The sequence below is a fragment of the Osmia bicornis genome, chromosome 1, assembly GCF_907164935.1.
Source record: "Osmia bicornis bicornis chromosome 1, iOsmBic2.1, whole genome shotgun sequence".
NCBI lineage: Eukaryota > Metazoa > Arthropoda > Insecta > Hymenoptera > Megachilidae > Osmia > Osmia bicornis.
Window position 1 is genome coordinate 10,474,057 of NC_060216.1, and position 17,282 is coordinate 10,491,338.

The 17,282-nt window shown below is 42.3% G+C and overlaps 1 protein-coding gene across 2 annotated transcripts in view; it reads left to right on the plus strand.

Moving 5' to 3' along the window:
- The first annotated feature begins 2,864 nt into the window (after nt 1-2,864).
- Nucleotides 2,865-17,282, plus strand: part of LOC114871949 — a 181,147-nt gene continuing 166,729 nt past the window's right edge. Inside the window, exons 1-2 of one of the 2 annotated variants that reach the window (XM_029178568.2) lie at nt 4,265-4,574; nt 15,540-15,575. The gene's annotated coding sequence lies outside the window, so the exon portion shown is untranslated. Of the gene's footprint in view, nt 3,560-4,264; nt 4,575-15,539; nt 15,576-17,282 lie in introns of those variants that run through there. The other variant, XM_029178570.2, reaches the window with a different exon arrangement.

Consider the following 17,282-nt stretch of genomic DNA (forward strand, 5'->3'; position numbering starts at 1 on the left):
TTCGTCGCTATGAACAGAAAATAAGCATCGGATTCTATCGGGTCAAACGAAACAAGGTTTCCGCGTTTCTGATCGACGAAGGGATGAGGGTAAACCGCGTCCACGAAAAGGCATTGTTTCGAAGTCGATCGAAGAATCGTTTGCCCCGACGATTTCTTCGAGTCGGGGTAACGAGCGACGCCTCCCGACTCGTCCGCGTCTAAACGCGGCCACAATCTCGAACGAGAAGAAATAATTTCTCGTGATTGCCGTGCAAGGATGAGCTCGCAACGGATACGATCGTTCGAATCGAAGTTTCGAAACAAATAACGCGGAGCTACCGAACGATTTAGAGATTGTTGAGAAATTTATGAAGCTCGTAAGGTACTGATGAAATTCATGAAGGAGCACCGGCAGCTCGGCGCGGCGCGCGGCGAAATTCCTTGCGAAGCGTACTCAATCTCCAATTCATTTCGATGTAAGTTCATCCAGCTGGCAGAGTTTCAGATCCGTAGATCAAATACAGCCGGGTATCTGGTATACTATATTTTGCGCCTGCCGCGTTGTTACGAACCCATCGTTGCCGAGTTTCCGGTATTATTTTCAAGCATTCATCTTTTCTTCTCGATAGGTTACTCGATTTTTATTTCCTCTAACTTTCAATCGCGTTTCCACGCCGGAAACGACCGAAATTTTCCGCGGTTTGTTAACCATACCAAGAGAACTCAAACGTTTTTGAAAACGTTTTCTTGTTTCAAAGTTTAATGCATTTAATTCGAAGACGTAGAAAATGAAATTCGATCACTCGAGAATTGTGGCATGTTATTATCCAATTCCCAGGTTCCCAAACTATTCTAAACGCGAAACAAACGCACACAACTGTTGGTCATAGTTTCATTACACGCGCATCCGACCATTTATTGCGGAACGATGCCGGAAACCGTAGTGGGGGAGGAAGGGTAAACTTTTATCGAAGTATGCTTCGAAGCGTTCTAATTCCGCTCAACTATGGGCGATCGCTCGAGGATGTTCCGAATTGACTATCAGAATCAACTACGATTCCGAAATTGCATCGAATTCCGCGTTTCCCCTGCTTTCGTCGTCGATATGTCCCGGAAAGCATCTTAATTGCATACGATAAATCGGTCCATGATTTTGAGTACTTTGCTGCTATGATCATTACAACGAAAGAGAAGGATCGTGAATGTAAGCAGCGGATTTTATTTTTGAGAAAAACGCTTTTATGCCCAACTTCTTTCACGACTTTTAATTTCGACAATCAAAGAGGCATCGAGCGATCCAATAAATCTCCACCTGTGGTATATTGATCCGCAATAAGTTCGATGCAGGTGTGTCGAAGGAAATTAAAACTCGTGAAATTCGTTGGAAAGCCGGAACAATTCCGGCCAGGTTTATCAGCCGCGGGCTCGGTGTATTCGGCCAACAAGATGAAACAACGGTAGACGTGGGTGTGGTAGTACGTCGGCGGCAGGAGGTGAACGAGCGATAGAGAAGGTGAAAGAGCGAATAAACACGTAACAGCGAACAGGTGCAGGCAAGAGAAAAGGATGAGAAAAGGTAGAGAAAAGAGAACGAGCGGCAGAGTGGCATGAAAATGCGCACACGCGCGATGAAAGAGGGAAACGGTTTACTCTAGCCGGGAAATAATAGGGGAATGTGGAAAGAGAAGGCCTAGCTAAGCCACAACATGAGCATTCTCGAGGGTAATTTTAATTCTCGACCAGCCTGCCGTCAGCGGGGGTATTCATATTTGCCAGGCATTGCCTCTCGACGAAGCCGAGTTTTGATCATCCCCCCGTCGTCGATGAGCGAAAAATGTAGCGCGCACATCCACGCCCGTGTTCCCGTGAGGATGCTTCATTAGTGTTGCCTGTTTACAAGACTTCGGATGATGCGCTCCAGCTACGCTCGATTTGTCAATTTAACGGTCTGATTTTTCAAGCTTGCGCTTCCGTGGCGGACGCCGCTTTTTATCCGCCAGATTCGTGCGGTTACGCTGCCGGATAAAAGACCCCAGGCTCGTTGTCAGTCGCATTCTCGGCGAATGGCTAACTCCACCGATGAATAATGTCTCTTCATTATCCGCGCGACTGTGTAAATGTGTACAACTATAACTTCCGCTGGTAGAATAATTTCCAAGGTGCAACACGTTCTCTTTGTTAGTTAGAAGAGCTCGTTAATTAAGGACAGTGGAATTTACAAAAATCTAAATAAGTGTAAATTCAGAAATAGCAACAAAAAATATGGATATACTGTTTTGCAATAGCAAATCTGAAGAAGTTCGTGCAGCATAGTGAAAAAGTAATCTGAAATCATAGGAACGAGTGGGATGTCTCAATTTCTTCTGGAAAAGAATTCCACGAGGGACCGCAGGCATTCGGTGCATGAAGAAATGCCGAGTTCCTCTGTTGGGTAAGGGGTGCGCGAAGAGAAAGAGGTACGGACAGAAGAAGCGAGACAATCAATCGTTCCGGTTGCCAGCTAGGACAAGGGTCGGAGGGCATTTTACACGTCGCTACTGGGAAGAGGGTATAAAAAAGAGCGAACGAACGCTGGAGCAGCAGGCTCGTAATCCGTGAAAACCGCGAGACGAAGCGGTAAAAGGAGAAATTTTCGTTGTCCTGCCGGCTGGACGTAAGCGTACTTAGGCGAATACGAATTAGGATAGGGCAGAGTGTGGACAAAAGCGGAGGCGCTTGCGCTAAAAGCGCCTAACGGTGAGGGTGGCGGTGGTGGTCGAAAGAGGGGTTGAAGCGAGGCTGAGCAAGGCCAAGCGGCTAGGGTGGTAGGATGGAGGGGGGTGTTGGAAGCTTCTGCGGGAAACGGAGAATCTGCGAGAGTCAGTGCAATTCGCGACGCGACGAACTTCGTTCTCGCGATCCGCGCTCGAACCTGGATCGAGAGTCCACCAACGATCCGAACGAGACTGGACGATTCACGTGTCGAGGACTCGTTACGTTTTATACAATCATCGAAGTGTGCGATCCTTCAACTAAGAATCAAATAAGAACAAAATCCATCAGTTTGTAATATTCACGTGTTCGAGTGACAAGTACCAAAATTAATCCATTCTGTGCATTTCACATTTTAATGACGAATAACAGAGAACTAACGAAATGAATTTCTTGGATTCGATTTTAAGAAACTCTACGAAAACTGTCGATGGATTCTGAACGGTAGAATGTTCAAAGAAATTGATATATCTGCTTCGTTTGGCTCGTGATCGAGAATGTGTTGTCGCGTGTGCTCGACAGACGTGTACCATTAACGACAGAACGGAAGTTAACCACGTTTCCCGTTGCCAGCCACGTTGATTTTCGCTCGCAGCTCTCCGCGTTGGTCGCACGAAACACAAACGGTGGTCGTTAGTTTTTTGTAATCGCGAGTCTTCGTATGGCGCGCCGTTGTCTGTCCCGTTTCGCCGCGGGGCGCTGACGAAATTGAAAATTATGCAAACATAATTTTCGTCGTGCCGCCCGGTTGCATCCACGCTCACGCCGCAGGCACACACGTCCTGTGTGCGCGTTGTTCCGCAAAGTTCATTGTCATCGGAGTCCAAGTAAATGTTTAGCATACCTATACTATCGGATACACGATCTATTTTGTATCCTCAGTTCGTTTTTTCTTAACCTTACGTTTCTTAATTGAATATTATACGACGTCGTTGTTCTGACTATGTCGATGCACACTTGTCTTTTCTGTCGTGTTTCTTTTTGAATTCGACGTTTGTATTCCATGATTTTCTCTTCTCATTCCCGGTAACTTCAGCGCGATAAGTACATCCCCGAATTTCACTCGAAGGTCGATGCTGACGGAACGACGATAACGATCTAAAAGCTTTTAGAACAATTATGAGTATAGGGAAGTTCTGAGAGAGGTCGAAAGTCAGTTTGCGCGCGTCGTTGACCCCCGTCCTATCCTTTCGGGCTTTTCTTAAGCTCGTTATTAGAGGAGGTACGAAGCAATTATCGGGCGCCGGTGTTTCGCCGTGATATTTATTTCGATCCGCGCCGCTTCTGGGGCGAACCCGTTCGCGTGCTCTGAAAATCCGTGCCGTCGTTAAATGATTTTTAATCGCGCCCCCATTAAACGGAGTGCATCAAAATTACATGAATATTTACGCCGCGACGGCCGTTTAAATTGCGTTTTAAGCGATTCCCCGGCGTCGTGCCGCGTCGTTCCGCGGCAATATTGCATATTAAATATTTCTCGCATAATGTTAAGCGGTTTGCGTAGGTAAGCCGTGTAACGAACGATTAATTAACGGTGACGAGAGGCGAGTAAACGGTTGATTTTAAAACGATCCCGCGTGCCGTTAAGTTTCGACCAAGATGAGCAACGACCCAGCGAAAGGCTCGCAACAGATTCAACCCGATGACCTGCAGTTTTTGACACAACCTACGTGCATACGTTATTAACGCGTGGTCCGTGGAGGCTGTGTCGCATGAATATGAATTGCCGGCACGCTAATGCAACGCCGTGAGGAACGTATGTCCTTGTCGTGATTAGATAATTTATGGGAAGTCTGTGTCCCGTCACGTGGCTGCTTGCTACTGGCACACTAAAAAGCCTGGGTGAGTATATACCGATTGATATATATTTTGATGTTCTTAATTTTTGTTACATCCTTTAAAAAACAAAAAATGCGTAAATTTTCATGGTTTATTTAAGGAAATAGGGAACATAATTATAGGGGGATGATAGAGAATATTGGAAAGGAAAGTTTCCAAGACAAAAATTTATTGCTCAACAGAGCTTTGATACAATACGTATACAATTTGATGATTTACGAGCGAGACTTAAAGGTTTCCACGGAATTCAGTAGAGATCGATAAGCACTTCATATAGGTGTTTCTTTGAACGTTTTCCGAACGGGAGCCGAGAATTTTACGGTGGAATAGCGTAACGAATCACGATGAACACGTTCAAATTGAAATTCTTCCATGTTATCGTTTCGCTCGTTTAGCACATGATTTCGGGTCGTTATCGGGTACCTGGGTGAAAAGCGGAAAATTTTCGAAGAGCATTTAGCAGGAAACGTTCGACCGCACGAGCGAACGTGTTAATTGTGGAAACTTTCCTGCAAATGTTTCTTTAACGGATAATGAATTCAGTAATTAGTTCTTGTGTAATTGATAGCATCGTGTAGTTTTCAAAAAATCTATCACTTAACGGTACGACACCGATAGGGTAATATAAATGTCGTCTGTGAACAAACTATGCAACGGATTAAAGTTGCACGGTTATTGACGAAAAACATTTGAAATCGACGATAAAAAACGTCCGCGTCCATTTGCACGTCAGATTACACGCGTTTAAAGGGATTTCAAGAGCAATAAAAATCATCCGATCCTATAAATCGCGATCGTTATTCCTTTTATTTCCACGCAATTTTTTCAAATTCCCTTTACGATTCTACTTCTCTGATTTTTTTGCAACCGAGACGAAAATTCTTTGTGTATTTTATCATATGGATGTATGTTACACATTTATGAAAACCAGCAATTATAGATTATCATAATTTTCGAAATACTTATATTTCGAAGGCAACATCTTGTAGAATTTTCATTTTTCAACCGGTACAATGCACGTAGCAATGAAAAATTCGTTAATAAAACCTTTTGTACGTACTGATAAACGTATCACGTGCAGGCTCGAACGAGCCAGGGTATCGAAACAAAGAAAAACAAGATAAAATGGTCACGAACTGCGCGTGGATCATAAGCTTTAAAGCTGTGCAACCCGAACGATGGGAATAAACGCAGTTTATACAGTCGCACGCTTAATGCCTCGATCCGTGCAATTCCGTGCGTTAATCGGTAGAGGCTGGTCGCTTTTATCTGGAACGATAACGAGAAATTAGCTGCGAAACACGGCCGGTGTAATTGGGTGCATCGATTAAAAACTGTTGGAAAAACGGGAGCAGACGACCACGTCCCGCATCCCCTTGCCGAGCTTTTTTCCGCTCGCTGTCCGCGTGATGAATGCGACTAGATGCGACATCGATTCCACTCTCCAGCGTGAACTTTGCTGTTGCATGGGTCGGGTTCGACGTTTGGCACCAATAGCGAATCAATAGTCGACCGAGGTGATAGTTTAAATATACACACGGTTGTGGTGGCTTCAAGTGAAACACGAGCTGCTTGCCGCTGTGATTCGTGGTTATCATTGCGATTGAAAAATTCTTCGAGCTTTTGTTTGAACATTTTCATGGACAGCGAAATATACACTTTTCACGATGGGTCATGAGACAATATATCATTTTGGAACAAATATGAATTATAGAATTGTGTTTAAAGATTTCTTTGATATATATTTTTTAAATTTTATAATTCTATTTTTCTCTTTTTTGAGATTTTCATAGATAGTTATATTTAAAAAAAGAAAAAAAAGATTCACGTATCATCAAGTTAACAGCTAAAAATTTTATCTTGCCTAACTGGTAACGATACTTTGATCAATATGTATTTAGAAGAAGTAGGGAAACGAGCTTCAAAGTTCTTCGAATAAGTTGGCGCAAAGCTAATGATTAAAGGGTTCGTTAGCGACGGAACCAGAAACGGAAGGTCGCGTTTTTGTTTCGTTGACCCATATTTCACGGTCGAGGGTGTTCGAAGATTTTTTAAGTGCTTCACGTCTAGCACCGTTTCATTAGTCGCCAACCGTTCTGGCAGGTGATTTTCTGGCTCGTGTTATTTCTCAATTAAAATGGGAAGTTTCGCCGGGACGAAATTGAGGAAAAAGAAATTCGAGTTTCGTGTCGATGTCAAAACGCTGAAGGGTTCGCGTGAGCTTGCAATTAAGCAACTTTCCGTTCGAGAAATCTTGCCGAGAATTCATGGCAACTGGTTCCGCGTAGAGACGGACTAATTTGTTCGGTCCCGTGACGAATTTAATGTACGTTAGTCGAAACGAAAAAGTGTGTGTGTGTACTACCCTCGACACAGATCGTGCCGTTTCTTTGAATTACCACCTCCATCCTGCTACTGATTTTCTTCTTTTTATTTCTTTTACCAGAGCTTATTCAAATCTGAGAGATTTATATAATCACATATTGTATAATTTGAAATGCACCAATTTACAATACATAAAATTATGAAACTAATTAGAAGGAAGGAAAATGTCCTTTGAGAACAAAACCGATTACAGTCACCCTCGAAATCAAGCTTACTGTACACAGAAACCGATAATAGTCACCTAAACAAGAAGCGACCGAGACAGTGGAATCTCTATTGTCTAGCTCTCCTGTCAGGCACAATAGTTGCAAAGTGTTTTGCAACAATAACACTGTCAACTTATAACACTAGCGTGACATCCATTGATTTGCTGTTTAATTACATAGAAGGTGAGGGAACTAATGAAGTTGTAGGATCATAATAATAAAGTAATAACCGTCGTCTACAAAGTTTTGTACATTATCCAAAGAAGAAAGTTTTTTGTGATTGCAATTTCTCACTCTCAAAGTCATAGGTTCTTTGATTAGCTTTATTTCAACTTTCTTAATAAAGTCAGCCCAGCAACAGAGGGTCGACAGCCACTAATGCCACCCTGCACACATGTACCTGTATGGTCCTATACATAAGCGGAAGGCGCACCTGCACACAATATCAAATACAGTAACTTTCCGTCTTCATCTGCGTACCCCATAACTGCGGTCAGTTCGCCATAGCAAGCAGTGACCGAGTTTCGCCCCGATCCTGTAACTTCCTATCCATAACACTTTCGGGAATGCCCGCACGTGTCGCGAACTTTCGACCGTCGTCACCGAGCTGCCATTCGAAGTCCCTGTGATTTCCTGATAATCGTTATTGCTTTCGGGTTTACCTCTTCTTGGCTACTGCAATTTCATCTATCTCGATGGAAACTGTTTGATGTCGATGTTAGCAACTATATACATAGGTACCGAGTTTTCTGTAACGCGCGATTTATTTAGCTCTTTCATTTAGGAATGCGCGTTTGATGACTCGAAGCTATTTGCCTTAAAAGAAACATCATCTCTCTTGGACATGTTAAGATAAAATACGAGACGATGGAACCGATCAACTTCACTGCAATCGCGTTCTCGTCCCGCGAATGGATTAATTTCCAACCGTAACAAGTTAGAATTGAAATAGAGCTATCGATGTCGTTTCGAGGTAATTGCTAATTACACAGTCAATTGGTACTAACTAGAATCGAGTAAATGGTGAATAGATAGGAACGACGTTTATCAGTTTATAACGCGAAACCGGTCTCGCTTGATTTTCAATTCCCTTGGTGAACCCAGGTGTGAAATTACACGGAAACGAATCAGTTTTTCTTCTAACGAAACTTGGCTTCTTTCTTCTTATAGATATAAATGAAAAACTTCAAACCATGTTTAAAAAACAAACCAAGAATTGTTCTTACAACTTTAAAATATTATTACAGTGGAACTCCAATTTCTAGAGTTTTCAAAGGATCTCGTTTAACAGGTACAAATGTACGAGGTACGTTTAGCCTGTCAGTATCAGCCGTCGTTTCTTTTAATTAAAGAGATGTAAGCCGTTTTTGTAACATCCGATTTCGACGTTGCTATTTTTCAAAGCAGCTCTCTCATATTAAGAAGCTGCAGTTTCACGACTTTGTGATGTAATTTCGAACAAGAAGGATTTGAATGTTAAGTTACTCCGAATGATGGTACGAGAGGATATAGTAAATCACTGAGTGACATGTAGGAATTGAAAACAATCGACGATATTTGATGGCACTGTCGCTTTTACATCAGAAAGTTGACAGCCTCGTGTCACATCATTTCTACGTGTCACTGACAAAACAGAGGAAACTGAAAAGACAAACGTATCATCGAAGGATTACTCGTTCTCGATGATACTAGTCGACATTTCGATCGTGTAGAGCGCACTCTACGCTCGTTTGACACGTGGCAAGCGTTTATCCATAAAGCAAGGCACAGTTTATAACACGTCTGTCAGTGGGAACGATCGTCGCAAAGACCGGCACGCGAATATTTCTGGATTCGAACCCGTGACAGAAAGTCTGATCGTGAGTACTCTTTGCGACATAGGTCTTTGTTAAAAGTCAAAGGGTTCTCAATAATTTTGCGAAACTCTTTGCCTGCCGACATCGTTTTCCGCTCGAAACCGATATTGTCGTTAACCCTTTCCTAATCCGAATTTATTTACCCGAATTCCAATAACCCGCTGCGAATGAATGTTTCAAGCTTTCCGAACAAATCTGAACGCAAATAAATTTTCTTTAATCCTTTAATGCACGACTTTTTTTCACGAAAACAAAACGTATAAATCCTTTCGATATTTGATAATGGTATTTTCGAGAATAAAAAGGCTCAAATATTTGGTGAAGAGTAATAATTTACGTTTGAAAATATAATTTTGTGTTTAATATGGTAGATTTTGAAATATAGATGGATTCTAAGAGGATCTGATGATATGAAAGCATCTGAAAAGTATCAATTAAGATGAAATATTCAAGATTGCGAGCAAGAAAGCAATCGCCCCCGTAGGCAGACTTCTCTCACACGAAGTCGGTTAATCTCGCGCAGATCTACGAGCGTGGAGCAACTTTTTCGCTTTTGAAGAAAGAAATTAACGTAGCCGCGATTCCGCGAAAACTTGCGGAAGGCAAAAAGTCGGCCGGAAGTGTAGTAACGCGGAGCGTAGCCGTTAAACTTAGCTCGTTTAAGTTTCGAGCGAGCCATTGGAGGCCGTGCCGCGTTACACGGTTCATTCACAAGCGTACAGAGGGATTTAATTGCCAAGTAATCCGGCGGTTTGACGGATTAACGAGGATTCGCGGTGGAAAACAAAGGAAGCCTCGCCACGATTTCTGCAATCGGTGTCAGAGCCAATGTTTCACCCACCCCTCTCCTATGCTTGCCGCTGAAAGCCTGACGGCTTTTGTTCCCGTACTCCTCATTAAATAACCATCGACAGAAGTTTGCACGGTTCGTAATTAGCCGATTAATTTGTAATTACACGAAGTTCGAGGACTGTTGATTTTCGTAGCGGGTTTGATCGACACGAAACGCTTCTCTGACTCTTTGACAGAATCCTTTGTTTCATTATGCGCTGGAACTTGTTTCTTCAGGTTCATAAATTGTTTGAAATAATATCGCACAATTCAGAGGCAGCGCTGAACGTCACCTCCGGAAAATGGAAATTATAAAACGATGTTTCTGTAGATGGTTCAGCTGGTACATAAATAATTTGCGAAACTGAATCATTTCTTGCAAGGTATTAAATAAAACTACTAAAGACAACTTGGCGAAGAAAAAGTTTCGAGCTCTCGACAGTTATTCGTGTCAATTAATTACTTGATTCGTTGATAAAGCTGAGAAAATAACTTCGAAAACACTTTCCGACCAACGTGAGAAGAATTCCAATGGGCGATTAAACGCGATCGGGCGTTTAATTGAACGAGACACGCGTTTAATCGCAGCTTCGTGTCGCGAGCGTTGTTGCAGGTTTAATTTGAGGAAGAAAAAGACTCCCCGTCGTGATTTTCGTTGCTCGAAGCCAGTTGGAAATTTGCCAACTTGTACATCAATTAATATTACCTAAGCCAAAGTAGTTGGTCGAAACTGTCAATGAACATAATCCTCCTTGAAAAAACCGTACTGCATACCGGTGGAGGATGTTTGTCATGTGTTTGGGCGGGGATATTAATTTGTCACCGGCGTATATCTCGGCCAGATTTTGCATCGGGAATAAATCGTCGTTTAATCTGGACAGATTTACGCCGATAATACCGTGAGAGGGAATAACGTTATTAATGATGCAAAAATACGATCGGCGTGTCGATGGTTCAACGACGAGGAATATCGGTTGGAAATCAGTTATAGAAGAGAGGCCGATCTTGATACTATTCGTGTCTGTTCTTTTTATTGAAATAACGAGTTGTCGTTCTCGATTCAAGCTTTCTGCGATTCGACCTCGCCGGTATGCATCACTGGTTTAACGAGCCAATTCTGCGACAAATATTGCCGCATTATTGACGCTGAACTCCGTTCTCCATTCTCTGTATTTTCTCGTTCGATTGCATAACTTCTATAGTTCGAAAGTGTTTATAGATTTTTGGTTGAAATACGCCTAATTTAATTCGGTGCTTAATGAAAGATTCTAATTAGCTTTCCAAGGTGAGTTTGGAAAGTTCAGGCAGAAAATGGAGACGTAAAAATTCCAATGAGGATTCTTGCAAGACTCTTTGAAATCTGTTTCGACCCGCTAGGGGGTGTTCTTCAACCCTCGGACAAGGTGTTTATTATTCACCCTCTATATAAGTGATTAAGTCAGCTCGTGGTAATAACAACGATAACAATAAAAATCCTCGACAAATGGTTGGAAGGAAACCTGGTAAGCGATATTGATCGGCGAAAGTACACTTTCCGCGTGAAATAACAGGCGGTGACACGGCTGTGGTGTGACAGCCACGCGTTAAGCCTGAACAGGGACCACTTTGTGAATATCAATGCGACCAAGAGTGTACACTCGGCGGGCCACTTTTGCGGAAGTACAGTCGGCTAGGTAACCGCCTATTGGATTCTAGTTCATGTCACCGGCGCCGTGACTAGCCCGTCCGCCCTTTGTGATTGACGCCCGTGCGGTTTAATACTCACGCGCGTCTGCGTCAATTAAAGTTTAGAGGGATCGAATCGGTAGCCGATAACACGACGGCGAATATTCGTAGCGAGGTTCGCGTATAAAGCCGGTTCTTTTGTCGTGCGCGAGCAAAAATTAATGAAAGACAAATTGATCTACGTGTTGGGTTATATCGGATGGCGGTTTTTGAAACATGCCTGTTCTGACATGATTTAATTACATAAAAAAAGCACTTTATTGGTGCCTATATTATTTGAAGCTTAAGTTCCGAAGAAACTGAATATATAAATATTTGAAACTGATAAGGAATTCTTTATTTACTCTGTACGTCTGACCATACACTGATCTATACTACTTGCCTAATCTTTAACTATTCCCACATTCGAATATAATACAACGGCTGGAAAAATCCTTCAGTCATTGTCATGGAAAGCTATGTTTCAAAGCAGTAACTGTTGACAGAGGTAACCACAAAAGTCCGTGGCACAGCTATTTTCTCGAAATGGTCTGCTGTCGATCTGTCGCAAGTCAAAACAAATGATACGTCCAGCGTATCATTTCGTTACATTGCGCAGAAAGCAGATCGGGAAGATTCATGTTGGCCAATATCATGAAACAGTCATATGGGAAAACCGATTTATCGTGCACGAGAAAATAACATGTCGTCTTTTACAACCGTGAATCATTCGTTTTATCAACGTTAACGTGTATTCGACTTAAAGACTAAAGTCGCCAGAAATGGAGCGACCAGTTTCTGCACACTGTCAGTGGAATTATAATAAGTAATTTATTTTTGTAATGTTTGAAATTTTGGGAATCTTTCAAATATTTCACTATTGTTGAAATACTGATTTTAATATTAAATCAAATAATTACGCATCGTAATGCGATTCAGAGGCAAACAAAAACGACAAGCGTGATCGAAGAAACGGCGTTAATGTAGTCGGGAGTAAATAAATTATACGATCCATTCAATTTCGCGAACAGACGCGATTAATTACAGTAGTTGGACGGTGGCCGTGCGATTTACGATCAGCTCTGCCCGTATTGTAATTGCGTTTCCCGAATTACGCTGGTCCGGCCGAAATTTTCTTGAAACATTCGCTCAAGTCGAAAACGAGCAGCCGTAACGGCGAACAAATATCTTGGCTTTCGAAAATTTCACCAAGGGCGAGTGGAAACAGCCTTAATGAAAGGTTAACGAATCCAAATGAACGGGCGTGAGTCTTAATACTCGAAATTCTCGAGTAAATCGCGTAGAATCGCAAGAAATACGGCTTTCATTAGATTCCAGGGAATAGGATAACCGTTTCTCTTCTCTTGTTTCTTCTTTCTCTTATCGCATCGTAGCCAACGAAGTTACCTCCTCGGAGAAAAGTTTATTTGGTCATTTGCGGAAAACTGAAAAAATTAAATTGATATGCCATAAATGTTAATGTTTTCTAAATGAATTTTGTTTCATTATGGCTTAAAGACACGGGAAGCTTTATTTGTAATGATATTCTGTGCCTGTATCGACATTATGTCTGACCGTCCGACCATACGCGGACCCGTACTACTTGTCTGATATTCAAGTGTAGTTTAGCGTGTTTGAATGTAACACTCTGTTTTCTTCGATCCCAAAGAATGTGATAACCCCTTTCTCTCGCCTCGTTTCTTCTCTATCTGCCCTATCACGTCGTAGCCAGCAAAGTTATTTCATTGGAATGGGTTAATCCAACGTAAATAAACCGTTACATCGATACAGAGTTACCGATCGTCGTTGCAGCATCGTCCCTTTCTTCCCTTTTGTCTCTTTTTCAAAGAAGAAACTAGTCTCTGACTCTCCCATCGTGTACGATTCGATTACGTCTTTCTTCAGCTAACGACATTGTGTTCTCTTGCCGGCCGTCGTGACTGGTTTCTTCGAGCGGACAGTTCGCGTTAAGAAACGAACGCGACTCGGTGTAATCTCTGTAACAGGAGGGGTAATTGCAACGGGAACCAACTTTTCTCTCGTGTCGCGGAAAATCGTCGCGACGGTCACAAACACGCGTCGTCGGCGAACGAAATAACAAGAGGAAGAAATATTTTCTGCTTGCTCGCCCGCTTCTCCTCCGCTATCGTCGTTGTTCTCGCGGGAATAGAGACGCACGAGACGCACGACCTGTTCCTCGCGTCTCGACGAGTATTCCGGCCGAGTATTCGCGAACGTTCTTGTGATTTTGCCAGTGTCGTCGTCCCAGAAGCGTTCGTGCGTGTCGGGTACGGATGGAAGGAGGCGCGAAAAATGCGAACGACGAGAATAGGACACGGGTTCCATGCAAATTTGAAACGTAGCTACGACAAGCTGAGGGCAATACGTTGCTTCCGGTACCAGTTGGCAAATTGGTGGCGGGACAATTCCGCGCAGTCTGGTTACAACACGTTAATCTAATTTGGCTTCTGCAGAATTTCCACCGACCCGTGGTCCGCCGACCGGAGAGAAATCAACCGGCTTTATGGGCAAGTTCACGATGTCGACCGGTGTTGTCGATCAAACGCGCGGCACGTGGTCAAAGTTTCAACCTGAGTCGAAATTTAAATTCCAGTTTGTATCGGTTGATTGAAAACCAGGTACTGCAGGTCAAAAATGAAATTCTAGATCGGTGACTTGCATTGAAATTAAATTCTAACAGGAACGAATTTTGAAAACCTTCAACCCTCATAAACCTTGTTTGATCTGGAAACTCGAGTAAAGCGTAAAGGTCGCATGTCAGGCTAATGTAGATATTTTCGGTCAAACGGACAAAGTCACTAGCATTCGTCGTCCAGTCGTTCGTCTAATCGTCCCTTTTATCCGGTTACGATACCGTTGTAAGCTGCATAATAATCGCGAAAATGGTATTCTTCACGGTGATGAATGTGAGCCGAGGAATACGCGCAGAGCCGCTTTATCATTCGTTGAAATAGAATTACGGGTGGCTATAAATTGAAAGCTGGGATGGAGGAAGGTTAAACGAGCGGAAAGAACTTTTTAAGCTGCTTCGCCTTTTATTTCGAGTGCTTCGTTCGTCGCGATTCGTCTTTATCTGTTTCACGCTTTTCGACGAGGACATCGAACGCGATTCATGAACTCGTGGAATGGAATAATTAATAGGAAAACTGAAAAATTTCGTAAGCGCTAAAGGATCACTACGTTTAAGCGGCCCCTTTACGTTCATTAACTTTCCCAGTGTCTGTATCGGTAATTGAATAGAGGGCTTAAATTACAAATCGCCTTAATCTTTAACAACTTGCAACGGGGTATACAGTACACTCGCATGCAACACCGAGAAGCAGCAGCACGATTCGAATGCAAATCATCTTCGAAGAAGACATATCTAGGGACTTACCAATTTTCATACGAAGCCGCGAAGGATTTAGGTCTCGGTGTCTCGTCGACACAGCGGAAGATATATGTCGAACTTTCAGCGAGCGTCTCTTTTCATGCGACACCCACGAAATATCCAGCGCACCTAAGACGGCTCATGAAAGATTTATGCTCACGGAAAAGCAGGCGGACGCAGGCATCCGGGATGCTCCTCTTCGAGAATCAATTCTCGAAGGGAACTCCTCGAGCCTACACGAATGGTCTGTTAAGCTATTGGGACACGTAGAGGAAACGCGAATGTGAATGGGCTGAACCCATCATTTACCTTCGAATAGAGCCACCGAATAATGTACAACGTGACACTCTTGTCACCGTATGGAGCAATAATTCCCGGCCAGATATCCCAGATAGTATAGCTACATTGCAGATGCATGCTAACGGGATGATCGAATACATTCGTAGGCTATTGTTTTTGGAGGAAATAGTTGGGTTATTGGAAAGTTTAATAGTCATTGAAACTTTTCAATTTTAGATATATAAGTTAGAGAAATAATAATTATAGTTTTCTTTTTTTCACAATTTTTACCCCTTCTCTTGTATTTTTGTTGCAGGCCACTGGTGATCTCTGTTTTTGTTGCACATCACTGGTAAGTGAAATATATTCAAATTGCAATATTTCTTTTCATTTCATTGGAATAATATTTCGACAATCTCAAATTCTTGAAAATTCCATATAACGTAATTGTATACATCGGGTTAACGTTTCTGAAGAACATATAAAAGGTAGAAAAGGAGGTGATGATATTAAATGGAATGGTATTCGCACTTGAAAGTTTCACAAAAATTACACCAACTATTCTGACTGTACGAATGTTACGCAATCTCTAAATGGATTGTAATTCATACGATAGAGTATGCGGAACTTCCCTCCCGCGGAATAACATGAAAGTTTCTCGAGGCTCCGCGGGTCGCAACGAAGATATTTAGTGGTCGTAAATCTCTCGGATCGTTTCATTCTATCCATCGCTGGCAGCTGCCTACTGACTTTTATCGGTGGATAAGGATGTTTTACGAGTACCGGCTACGCAAGATTTTTAATCGTCCCCTTTAACGTGGATTTGTATCCTCCGTTAAACTATCTCGATTAGATCGAGTGGTTCGTTCTTTCTTTAACAAGAATTAAGTGCGTTCTGGTTATTTATCTCTTTCTATAGAGCGTTTCTCAAGGAAGAAGATAATACTAACGCAATTTTCAGTGCATTATTCAAAATGTATTTTCTTAAAATTTATCTGTTTAACGTAGCAATATTCAGTCTCTATTGAATTTTACACGTTTTGCTACGTAAATATTTGATCCCTTGGCAACCGATGATTGATAGTAATTGGATCGAAGACTACGAGTTCCTATTTTTACAAAATGATAATGAACATGCGATGGTTGGCTAGTTTACCAGCCACGAAGCTCACCTTAATCCCAGAAGGGACGTAGCGAAAGGGGTGTCTGAAGCTCCTCTAGCGAGTCAGTCTCTTCCAAGGCTTCGCGAGTGTAATCGGGTGGAAGTTGGAGGAAAATAAGGCGACGGAGGTCGACCAGAGGGTTAACGTTTCGCGTAGCGAGAAGGCACGAGCATAATTGGCGGTGATTAGATTTAATAAACCTAGTGGGAGTCCTGCAACGTCGACTTGCAATTTGCCACGACGCGACGTCGTAGCGTCTCAGGATCGGCTGTATCTTCATCGAGTAGCAGTTTCGTTCACTCGGTGACTGCTAATAGAAAATCACGCTTTCCTCGTGAAACGAACTTAAATGAATATTTTCCTTTTCCTAATTGCTGGCTTGTGTAAACAATTAAAATTATCGTGAAACAGATTGTTTTTTATTAATACATTGAACATCGTGATGGTCATCGGTGATCAGAACCACAAATTTATTATAATGGGGTAACTGAAAAATAAAAAAGATTAAAGAAAATTTTGTAATAATTAATTTTGTAAGGTATTAAGTAGAATGATTAAATTGCAGAATGAAATAATCCCATTGATGACGACCATGATATTCAAAATGTTAATAATAGCGATTAAGAAGATTACGTAGAACTATAGAATGCAGACATAAATGGAGATATTTTTAATCATCGAACGATAGAACTCTTCGATCGGTCGTTGAATTTGTCGACACACTGGAAATCACGTTCGCCCAATTTCTCGATAATCGTCCCGAAACTCGGATGGTTTGGTGAACGGAGTGGAGAATCGCGAAATTAGCGATAATTAGATTTAATAAGTCTGCAGAACTTTCGGTATGAGATGTAACGTGCATATTAGGAAGTTCGAGTGGAATTTCGGGCTACCCC